Raw genomic sequence first — 7,396 nt, 5'->3', positions numbered from 1 at the left:
CCTCCCAGGTGGGAGTCCCTGGCAATTTCCACTTTGGCCAAATCGCTAGAAGCATCTCCAGATATCCCAAGACTTCATTTGTTCTTTATCTCTTTTTCTCCCCTATCACAAAGGCCACCTCATCCTTTCCCACAGGAGCGCTCTTAAGACAACAATCACACAAAATGATCACAATGAATATAATAATTTAGTTCATTAGTAATGTGGCATCCATTTTACAGTACTTCTGCACACATTCACCAGGTAATTGTTCTCTTTTCTTCTCCAGCAATCCTGGAAATACCAAAAATAGGGGACAGAAAAGCTGACACTTTCCATAGAATTCTACTAATAAATTTAATTTGTATTAAAATAAAACAGCTTCTAGCAATGTCAATATTGTAGTTACAATGTGAAGCTAGAATAATAACTAATAATTATTATTAAATTGTGGAAAATTTCTGTCAGATACTAAACTAAGCACTTCAGGTTATATCTTCCTTAATCCACAGAAGCTATTGAGGTTATAGAGCTCCAACATATCTATTAGGAACTTTGGTGGCACTTTGGTCTGAGTTTTATTTCTGGTTTCTCTATTTAATAGCTATTGTCCTACAAAAGGTTTAGGAAGATATCAGAAAAACATGGGGGAAAGATCTTTTTGTAGTTCATCAGTGTGATGATTGGGTTTTCGTGCACCTGTGTGAGATATGGCTCCCTCACACCTTGTTACATCAACACATTACCTATCTGACATGGGGGGAAAAAAACATGGGAGAAAAACTACACAAAATTGGTCTGGGCAATGATTTTTTTGGAGTTTGACTCCAGAAGTACAGACAACAAAAGCAAAAGTAATAGACAAATGAGATTACACCAAATTAAAAAGCTTCTGCATGGCAAAGAAAACATTAACAACATGAAGAGACAACCTAGGGATTGGGAGAAAATATTTGCAAGCCATATATTCGATCAGGGGTTAATATCCAAAATGTATAAAGAACTCAAACAACTCAATAGCAAGAAAAAAAGTAACCTGATTAAAAAATGGGCAAGAGACCTGAACAGATATTTCTCAAAAGAAAACATACAAATGGCCAATAGATATATGAAAAAATACTTGACATCACTAATCTTTAGGGAAATGCAATTTAAAACCACAGTGAGATATCATCTCACACCTGTCAGAATGACTATTCACAAAAAGACAAAAGATAACAAGTATTGGGCAGGATGTGGAGAAAAGGGGACCCTTTACACTGTTGGTGGGAATGTAATTAGAACAGCCATTATGGCTGTTGGGCCCTGATGGAGCAAAGTCTCAGAGTGACCTTCTATGGCAATTAGTGAGGACAAAAGCTCCTTTTTGAACTCATGTTGCCACCTGTGTTTACTCCAAAAAGTATGTGAAGAGGGTTCCTCTGCAAAACACTAAACTCCCCGCAGACAGGCAGGTGGAAATTGGAAGGCACCTATACTTAGGCATTTCCATGGATTATATTCACCAGGTAATAAAACCAGAGACACAGTGCGGAATAACCTGGATCATGAGAAAACTGCCTGAGAGAATCCACGTTATCTTTAGTGACTCCACTTAGAATCAACAAGGTGGCTAGAACGTATTCAGCAATGCTCAAATGTATTTTTTAAAAAGCCTTTTAAACTTATTGATGTCTAACTTATTATTGCAAAAGCTGATTGTTGCTTCAGGTTTGGTCCAATGCTTAGCATTGTGTGTGAGTTTACATTCCTTAACCAAGCTGCAACTTATCATGGCATTTTTTGTTACTTGTAAAGTGTATTGACAAATGTCTTGGTATTATTTTATTAAGTTTATTGACAATTGTCTTGATATTATTTCGTTTGTTAAGCTTTCTTTTTCATTTGAAATCTGAGTATACACAGGGAGAGAGTTACAGTAAGTTGCAGTAATCTTTTATTCAAATAATCAGATAAATATTTCAAATGATACAGAGTGATAAAGGAAGCACTTCATTACCTTCAGGCTGAAGATTCTCACTGTGATAAAAGGCACAGAAAAAAAAATTGTGAAACGTGCTGCTGTTGAAAATCCAACACAACCCAAATGATTGGGCAGCTCTACAGCAAAGAGTCGTCCTCGCGCCTTATTATAGAAACGGTCATTAATGTTTAATACCTGCTGGAGGAGAAAGTGGTTTTGTGAGTTGTGGGCTGGGAGATTGGTACTGTCTTCTTTCCTGATATTTACGAAGCTTCAGGGCTCAAGTGACATTTCCATTCCACTTGCTGCAGTTCTCTCTGCAGCTGATTCCTTAAAGGCAGAGAAACAGGTTGTTTTTCCCATCTGCTCCACACCTCTGATCTCCAGGCTTGGCAAATTAGTTTTCAGACAAATAAAAAATATTTTGATAGTAAATCCTTGTTTATAATATCCCCCTAGGGAGGGAGCAATCAGCCCAGAATATCAGGCAGGCCATCAGTTTAACCGCAATTTGAGTACTGCAATCTAGTCGAACATAATTTCCTGTCTCTTTGTTGCTGAATATTTTCCATTTTTCTGTCTTTTGTTCTTTTCTTCAAAATTCCACTGCCCAAATAGCAATAACATGTTGGAGGGGTAATCATCATAAGGTTAACCATAACCACTGGGAAAAGTATGATTTTGTTTTTTTTCTCACTTATATAAAAGCAAATGAGTTTGAATTCATAAACCAATAGCATTATCCTTTGCAGTACTATAAAAACATGCAGTCTCTGTATATTTTGGTGACTGTATCTTTGTGATGGTTTATAAATACGTACACAAAATTGCCCAAATACAAAAATCGGACCTCTTCATTTCTAATAACAAGGAGCAACTAGCAAATGACTAAACAGTTATTTAGACCCATTCTAAACCAACTGAAGTATGAATACATTTTTTAAAAGAGGGATTATAGTAATGTTGACTTACTCCTGACTATAATTAAACAAACTATTCTCAGTTTCCTTGTAGGTCATTTATGTTTTGGAGACCTTTGCTTTCAGAATTCCGGAAAGCAGATAAAGGAATTTGAAGAAGATACTACTTGCAGAGCGAGCCATGGAGGATAGGAATTCAGTCACTAGTGAGCAAAAAAAGAAGGCAGTAAAAGAGGGAAAAAGATGGCAAGAAATCAATTGACTCGATAAATGGAATTACTGAGAAAAGAAAATAGAGTACTCCCCACTCCACTCCCTCCCCTCCCATACTTTTCAAAGTAATACTGGAGGCATGAACTACAGATGCTTAAAAAAAAACCCAGGGACTCCTGACTAGTAGAGAACACGTCCTGGTGGTGGAGTAGCTGGGAAGAATTTGTAAAGGAACTTTCCTACAAGCCATTGTTGTCAGTGAGAGGAATATGCAGAGATCAGATTGTGTGGGTAGAGTTGAAAATATTGGCCTCTTAAAAGGATGCGGATCTATAAAAATATATTAACTAAAAATATTAACTAAATTCACATTTAGGCAGTTTGTGATTTAAGAGGGGTTTTTTGTTTTTTTTTTTTTTAACCAAAAAACAAAAACAAACAGACACAAACAAAATCTTGCCTGTGTTTTAAATTTCCCATGGAGTGCTTGGGGAGAGAATAAATCATCAAAAACCATTAAAGTAATTACCCAAAGAAGTCCTTGAGAAAACATTGTACAACAACAACAAAGAAGAATTTATATGGGTATTAGATAACAAAAGAGATCTTTTAAAGTGACACAGCCACAACAGAATGCACATAGAATAAATAGGATGGTGTGGAAGGGTAGTGGAATATGCAACCTCAAAATAGGCTACTTATTTGGCATAAAGATTATTTTGAGCTGAAGACAATTGAGAAGAAGCAAATACAAGGAAAGCTCTCTGCCTTTCCCCTATTTGCCGAAAAGCGGGTTCCCTTCCCCTCTCTACCAGGAAGGACAGGAGTTCATCCACCAGAGACAACCTCCCACCTGATACTGCACTAGAGGGGTCTACACAACAAACTTCAGTAAGTTTCTCCATATATTTGCCTCCCCACAATTTGCCACCCTAGAAGCTCAAAGTCCTTTTCCTTATTTTTGTTACTTTTCTACAAATTTATTGTTCTTTTGTTAAGATGCTATATGAGCTCAAATTCTCACCACTCCTTTGAGTTACTTATCACTGAGTGCTCCTGTGTGTATGCATTGATAAATCTGTTTGTTCATTTCTTACCAATCTGTCTTTTCTCTATCTAATTTACAAGGTCCGGGCCAATGAACCTAGGATGAATAGAGAAAAAACAAAAATTTTTCTCCCTTACATAATACAAAGGGTATTAGTGATGGAGCAATCATGTTGGAAAATGTAGCTGATGGGAAAAGGAATATAAAGGAAGGAATGCGTGTCAGAATCAATTCGGAAGATAAATCCTCAGAATTAAGTAACTTATTCAAAATGGAAGTCAAGATGAGAAGGCCAAGGGCTTTCCAAGGTTTTGGTATGTTATTGACATGGCTCTTATGCTATGCCCCTTCCATCATTCTTGTTGGAAAGCAACATTTCTACAGAGGTCCTAGAGAGCTCTATTGATATATATGACAGGCATCCCTTCTTTCCAAATATTTGCATAACTTACATTTATTTATAAATGAAAGCCACTTTTCTTGGCTAAATGAGATGGATAGTGAAGAAAAAAATTAGTAACAGTAAGTCACTAAAATAACACAAGTGAGCCTTCTGACTTAGAAGCTTGCCCAAATTGAAGGTGATTCTTTTAGGACTTGGCTTTATTTTGTTTCTCTGGAAATAAGCCATAAACATGTATGAAGTAATATGTGTAAAGATTATTTCTCAAAAGCCCTTTGTGTAGTCATAAAAATTTGAAAATAATGCAACTTTCCATCATTAGGGAGCTGATTAAATAAATTACTATACACCTCTTCCATGAAATACTATGCAGATGTAAGAAAGCATGACAAAGCTATTGATGTACTGACAAAGATCTCCAAGATATATCATTAAACGAAAATAGCAAAATAGAGAACAGCCTATAGCGTGCTACATTTCATGTGAGAAAAAAGGAAAACAACAATATATGTACATTTACTTGGTTGTGCCTAAAGGAGTTCTGGAAGGACACTCATAATTAACTATACGGTTATCTGCTGGTGACAGAGGAAAATAGGCTCAATGAGAATAAAGGTGAGAGCAAAACTTTCTACTGCATACTATTTTGTATTCTATATTTATCATGCAAGAGTATTCCTTATTCAAAAGTTCTTACATAAATAAGAGATAAGATGATATAAAAAATGAAATACAAGCTTCTATACATAGAGACTATTCAAAGATACTGTATTTAAAATTGTTGCTGTTTTACTGTCACCTTATTCTTAGCTAAGAATATTACTACTTAGTTACTGATTTCAGCCCTCAACTTGTACCATTTACTGCTTTCAAATGTCCATTCACATTCGAAAGGGTAGACACAAATTTTTCTCATAAACTGAAGACAGTTTCAGAGAGTGAAAGTGTTCTGACCTTGGTAACTCTCTCTCCTACAACCAAAAAATGATCCATGGTGAGGCCCAATTTTAACTCCATTCAGTCATTTCAGGGGGTTCAACGGAAAGGTCCCCTCTGCTCTTGAGTAGCAGCATAGAGCACACATGACTCACTCTCCCAAGAGAAACACTCAAAAAATTTTGCAATTGTTACATGTCCTATTTGCTGTAAAACGTGATGTTTACTGTTTAGGGAAAGGGGTGCCTATACTTATTTTGACTTATTTGTGATAGTTTTCTTAATTTCAATTTTTCTCTAATAGAGAAAACAAATCCAGTGATTAATCAGTTAGTGATTTTAGACCCTTTGTGGGAATTTGGTCAAGGGTCTTTGCACTTATCACTCCATGACCCCTTGTACCTTCTCCCAACACTTCTCCTTATAGATCTTTGTTCATACATTTTTAAACAGGCATTATTCTGAAAAGTTTAAGCTCTTCACTCACCCTTAAAGAAACAATCTGAGTCTTATTACTAGCATAGTGATTTTACATAGTTCTTACTTGGCATCCACCTGCTTTTATGAAAAATTTGTCTACTGAGTGGCTTCCTTCCTTTGTCAATATTGATCTAGCCAGAAACTTTCAGGACCTCATAATTTAAATTGCATGGGCTGGTTTCCAAGCTATTTCACATGTATTTTGTGTGAAAATGAAGTGGAACTTACGGCATGCTATGTAAGGCAATTAGTTTGCTTTGGTTACAAGTAACAGAAAACCTAACTAAATTGGTATAAGTACTAAAACAAATATACTGATTCACTTTAAAAATGTCAGCTTAGGGATGACTGCAGCCATGAACCAAGGGTTTGTGCCCTCATCAGAGTTCCACCTGTCTTTGTCTATGATTTTCCCGACTCTGCTTTGTTCTTCCATCAGCTTCGTCATTGGCTGACTTCATGCAGCAGAAACGGCTGCAGCAGTTCCCAGCATCACATCCACACCTTACCGTGTAGGGTATGCTGTGCTGCAGAAAAACAACTTCCACAGCTCAGTGGCTTATATCAATAAAAAAATCATTTTCAGTTCAATGTCCACGTCCACGGTAGTCATCGGTGGCTTTGTTTCACACTATCTTTGTGTCTCAGGACCCAGGCTGATGAAGCAGCCCCTGTCATTGTCAGTGTTCTGGCTGAATGGAAGAAAAAAGAACATGGAGGAAATACATGATGGTTGTTAAGGCTCCCCCTTAGACATGGCACAAGTCATTTCCTTATGTATGTCATTGGCCAAAGTAAGTCACACAGACAAGTCTGAAGTCAATTGGACCTTGGAAATAAAACCCTACACTATTCGAATGAGTAGAAAGCATCTTTGCCCTAGCATTTCCAAGCAAGTTTTAGTATTTACACTGATGACACTAGCTAAGTTTCCATGCTCAATTGTCCAATTAATCATTGTGGCCAGAGGAACAAAAAGCTCTGATTGACTTAGCCTGAGTCACCTGACCCACCTTTGATACTGGGATTATATTTAGCTTCCTGTTCCGACAGGATCACCCAAAGAAAATTAGGGTCTTTGGGGAAAGATAGGAGAAAAGGTTGCTGAGAATAAAACCCAGCATCCAGTACAATATAGATTATATTTTACATCATTTACAGAGGAATTCTTGAGAGCCAAATTAGTGATTGTTAAAAATTTAAACAAAGGAGATTTATACCATGACATCTCTCTAAATTTGAAGCTGTTAAACAACTGCAGTAGTCAAGCATGCTTTCTTTTAACAACCACAAAAAATTAAATACTATTAACGGTGTTTCAGCTACTCCCTCCTAACCTAAAAATATAAGTATTTTGCTATTGATAATGACATCTCATCAAAGAGAAGATATAAAACTCACATTCTCCTCAAAACTGAGATTGGGGACCAGTGAATGGAAAAAGTGAGAGACTT

The 7,396-nt window shown here is 36.6% G+C and overlaps 1 non-coding gene across 1 annotated transcript; it reads left to right on the top strand.

Moving 5' to 3' along the window:
* Nucleotides 1–634: 634 nt before the first annotated feature.
* On the top strand, nt 635–735 carry LOC138388142 (small nucleolar RNA U13). Its single transcript, XR_011234087.1, has one exon. It is a non-coding gene; the product is annotated as a small nucleolar RNA U13 (small nucleolar RNA).
* Nucleotides 736–7,396: the final 6,661 nt, after the last annotated feature.

This window comes from Eulemur rufifrons, chromosome 1 (genome assembly GCF_041146395.1).
Source record: "Eulemur rufifrons isolate Redbay chromosome 1, OSU_ERuf_1, whole genome shotgun sequence".
Lineage (NCBI taxonomy): Eukaryota > Metazoa > Chordata > Mammalia > Primates > Lemuridae > Eulemur > Eulemur rufifrons.
The sequence above is the reverse complement of the archived record's forward strand: the minus strand, read 5'-3'. Positions and strand labels throughout refer to the sequence as shown.